Raw genomic sequence first — 5,089 nt, forward strand, 5'->3', positions numbered from 1 at the left:
GTGCCGACTGTTTTTTGCCAGTGGGTGCTTGCAAAAGTAAAAACCCCTGACACTTCACTTTCAACACAGCAGACTCCTTTGCCAAGCCCCATGCATACCCAGAAGAGGCAGCGTGTTACTTCTACCCAGCTCTGCAGTGTCTGTAAAATCAGGCACTTTAGTAGGGCTTTTTTGGCACTAATGTCAGGGCTGGCTGGTGAATTTTGGGTCAAGACAACAACAGAAAGACACACAAAGGTGTGAGAAAAAGAGTGTATCCAATCCAGCACAACTTGCAAATTCCACTGAGACACTGCCCCCAAGTAAAATGCTGTTAACAAGCAGTCAGAGCTGATAGAACAGGGGTTGGCAACCCCTGGCACATGTTGCCAATAGTTAAAAGCTGCGTGGCAGTCCCATGCCAGAGCATGGCATGGGAGGCCATTTTGCTGAGCATGCCACAGCTGACCCAGGCTTTGGGCAGCTGCTGCCAGCCACAGAGCCTGGGCAGCTCACAGCAGATGGCAAGGAGGCTGCAAGCAGATGTGGTAGGCAGTTTGGAGGCTGCAGCTGATGTGCTGGGGGTGTGGAGCCACAGCCCAACTCTGTGGCTGGTGGTGGCTGTACATGTGACTCAGGGACCATGGCAAGAAAGGGGCCAGGACTATGCTACCATGATGAAGGGCCCCTTGCAGCTCCTCCCCCATCCATCCTGGCGCACCAACATATTTGAAGTCCAGGATGTAGGGGTTTTTGGCACTCGGCCCAAAAATGTTATTGGCCCCTGTGATAGAACTTTTTGCCTTACATAAATGAAACTAAAGAAAACACCATCTGCTTTCTTTAATAAAAAAGCTGAAAGATAGACTTGGAATTTAAAGTTCAAAGATTGAACTCAAAATAATCACAGCTATACGCAATATGGATGTGGCAGTGCACCTTCCCACTCTAAGGGCAGGAGCAGGCCTGATGAGGGCAGCCATTTTCAAACATAGGCCAGAGGCAGCAGTCTGTGTTGAGCAGCCAAGGAGGCAACGTCGGGCTGAGCTGCTCCTGGAACACCTCAGAAGCAAAGGTGAGACTATGGGGATGGAGGAGGCCTCAGTGGTCCTGGACATGATCTGAAGCTGCTCCCTGCCAGGATAGGGAGGCCTGGTGGGACTGCTGGAGGTGTGGCAGCCCCACTTAAATACCAGGACCATGATCCTCCCTGGTGTAAGGCGGGTCTGGTGCCTAAACCCCAGCCCCTACTTTTGGGTAGGTTACTAAGAGGGAGGAGTGGGACCAGGCAGGGCTGTGCCCACCTGAGCCCATAGGGGTGCAAGACCCCAGAGGCCCCAGGGAGGGGGCAGTTGTGGAGCCCTAGCAAAGGGGGCAGTTCAGAGACCTTGAGAGAACCGGGGTATCAGTGGGCCTGCCCAGAGTAGGGTGTGTCTTCATGACCTGAAGAACTGGGCGTAATTCAGAGTTGAGTAGGGCTGCAGGGATAGTCTGAAGGGCAGCCCCAGGGGGTGTGTTGAGTAGAGCTGAAGGGCAGCACACAGGATCATAGTGTTGCATATAAGAAGCCTGGTGAGGGGCTAGGGCGAAGTTGGCCCTCCGTTTGGTGAACTGGCTGGCACACTACCCAGATGAGGGTTGTGGGAGAGGCCCAAGAGATTGCATGTCACCAGCCAAGGCACGATTTGGATAAACCTGATGGCCAGAAGGGTCGCTCCAGGAGAGAGCAGGGCGGAGTAGAGGCAGCACAGTATGGGACGAGCAAGAGACTTTGTGAGTAGGGGGTAGTATGAGCGCGTGTGAGAGAGAGAGAGACACACACTTGGCAGAGGACTAGGTTTGGTTTGGCTTGTGGCCAGGAGTATAACAACACCCTGGATATCATCTGCGAGACATGGGCCACAGTGTAGGGGAGGTATGGAGCCATGGATAGCACCCCCTGGCATCAGGGCATAGAATGGGCTGCTTTCCACATTCACCACCAGTTTATTGTAACAGCAAAGTCATAACAGGAAAGACTGGGCAGACTACCCTACGTAGACAGGTGGATGGACTGACTCGAGGCTCAGCCCCAAGCTTGTCCTGTCACAATGGAAATGTAGCATGGACTGTCCCACATTAGAACCAAGAGACAATGCTATTATCCAAGAAAGTACATAAGTGATGGTGAAACTGAGGACTGATCTAACTCAACTTCCTGTTACTGCTGGACTTTTTTTTTTTTTATTTAAAGAAAGTAGAAGCTCCAAGTTCAGACCACCTGCCAAGCCAATGCTATGGCAAATATCAAGCACTTTCATGGAAAGAACAAGGAAAACATTCATTATTTTTAACTCTCTAACAGTGAAATAAAGATTGTGCCCTTTGGAAGAGATCATGTCATCTCCCTGCTGGTCATGTACATACTCCCTTAATAGCTTGCCCCTCCTCTTCTATTCCTAGTCCTTTTCTCACAAGTGGCTTTGGCCCTAGGAGTATCAAAAAGGCTCCTCCTCCTGCTCACATACCCAGTTCTACAGAAGGTTTTTTTTCCTTTCTATCTAGTTGCTGCCCTTTTTGAAGACACAAAGTCAGCCTGACTACTTCCACTTGCATTTTACAGGTTTTATGAGACACTAGAAGCAAGGAGCAGCAGCCACAACCACAGAAGCACATCAACTCCAGATGTTTAAACCAACTGCTCCAGCCACATAGTTCAGGCCATTAATGCCACTGGAGAGAAATAAGCTTTTACCCTATTCTAACAGATCATTAGCCAAGACAGGCATTGGAGACAAAGGCAGACAAGGTCTTAAATGTAAAAGTGTTGTGATGTTGTAACATTTTGCAAAGATAGTTACCCTATCCTACCCAAGACTGAAAACCCTTTTAGCTGTCAGGCTAAATTTGGAAGTAGTTCATATACCTAGTTACAGGGAATCACATTTGCATATTGACATTTTAACCAAAGCCACATAACTCCCCAGTCTCAAATCCTCAGTCAAAACCTGCATTTAGCGCTTCAGATACCTAGAACCATTTGCTAATAACCTATTACTTACATTCTGCAACTGAGGCCCTACATACTGCCTTAAGTCTGCTGCATGCTTCTACCTTCCTTAAAATCACATACTTTCTACATATTCTATGTATCAAATAAACTGAACTTTCACCAATTCTGTTCTTTCTAACAAGAAGTTAATCATCAAAATCTTACTGGATGAACAGATAAGCAGAAGAGAATCTTGCTGGAGAAGTGAGACTAACATATTCCTCCCCTCCCCCTTTTTTTTAAATGATTGAGGAATTTAGAGCTTTGAGTTGAAGATTGAATTGCAAATGTCAGTGTTAAATCCTCCTTAAAGGTGTTTACATAGGACATATCTTCCTGTACCAAAAAGAATAAAGAGGGGCAAAAGCAAAAACACATATTCAAATAGTTTTTGGAGGCACCAGAAATCCATACTCGTGTATTATTACCAGGCAACCTGGTTTTCCCTGATAAAATATACCAAATTCTCTGGTAAAAAAATAACAGATTCTTTGCTAAAAAACCCCAAATTCCATTATTAAAATTAAAGCTCGCCCCACTCCCAGCCCTGTCCCTCATTCCCCCCCAACAGCCTTGCTGGTACCCCTTGCTCCCCACCCACAGCCCCTGCTCCCCCAGCCCTGCTGGAGAGGACCCCCAGCTGCCAGAACTACAACCCAGGTCCGCAGTCCCCTGCCCCCACTCCCCCCTGCTGTGGGCTCAGGTGGAACGACTCCCCGCTGCCGCGCGCGCTTCCAGGGGGGACCCACGCCCCCAAGATCTGTATGTGGAGCAGGCACAGGCTGCAGGCTCCTGCCGTGCTTCCACACTCCATGCCTCCTGTGCCTGCTTCTTTGAGGGACACAGCCCCACACCGCTGCCCTTACTGCAGCTCCACGTGCAAGAGGTATGTTGCCAGGGCAGTTCGGGGAGAGAAGCAGGGCCAGAGCCTGAGCCTGCACCTGCCCCAGGTACAGATCTGGGGTCCCCCCCACCCCTCGGGAGTGAACACAGCAGCAGGGAGCCAGGCCTCCCTCTCCACCTGTAGCCCTGTCCTGCTCCCCACTTGGGCCCTGCACCCGCAGATTGTGGTCCCATGCCCCAAGCTCCACGTGGCTGGGCAGCCTCAGCTCTACCCAGCTTCCTCTCCCCCCCCACATATCTGCTGGAGCTGCTCTGCAGGCTGTCCATGCAGGTAGCGACCCGTGTCTCTGCCTTCCTCCCATTTTCTCCCAGCTCCCTGCAGGCTAGAACTCTGCCAGCCTACAGGGAGCTCATTGCAAAATCTGCAGGTTTCTCTTGCAAAAATGAGAAATCTGTGTTTGCCTCTGGTAAAATCTGCAGTTTACTTCACTTTTAGGTGGGAAATAGAAAGCCCAGATTCCCTGATTATTACTAATTTAAACCAACTATCTTAAGCTTTGCATTATATAGTTTCCATATTGTTACATGGAGAACTCAAAAGTTTACAGAGATGGCTGCTGGAAAGCAGTATTCACTAAGTGGGATAGACAAAATTGTACAGGAAGGGTTGTTGGAATATACACTTCTACTACGGCTGTGCGAAGCTTTAGTCCCCAGTTTGATTCAGCAGAGATTTGGCCCGATTTGGTGGCCGACTCTCCAAATACAAATTGAATCAGGAAAACCTTTAATTTCTCCAAATCAAACTGGAACCCTCCAATCGATTTGGAAGGACTTGGCAATTCAGACATAGCAGCTTTAAATGTTTTTTCTACGTACCTCTAGGAACCAGGCAGCTTGTGAAGGCTGAGATGTTGGGGCGGATGGAGCGTCCCACAGGAGTAGAGCAGGGTCCCTAGTGTGTTTGGCAGCAGACCTGGAAGTGGACCAGAAGCACTTCCAGTCCACTTCCATGTCTGACAGGGAGCATACTGCCCCCCCTCCCGGTGACTGGTGCCTCCTGGGCCTGTGGGGGGGCACCCAGGGTACCCCCATGGCTGATTGCCAAGCTGGTGGGTGTAGGGGCCCCCAGCATGCTCCCTGCCAGACCCGGAAGTGGGCCAAAAGTACTTGCCACTGACTTCTGGGTTTGCCACCAAGCATGTGGAGCCCCCCCCCCCCCCCCCCCCCCCCCCC

This window comes from Gavialis gangeticus, unplaced genomic scaffold (assembly GCF_001723915.1).
Source record: "Gavialis gangeticus isolate Ggan-Ray unplaced genomic scaffold, GavGan_comp1, whole genome shotgun sequence".
NCBI classification, from domain to species: domain Eukaryota; kingdom Metazoa; phylum Chordata; order Crocodylia; family Gavialidae; genus Gavialis; species Gavialis gangeticus.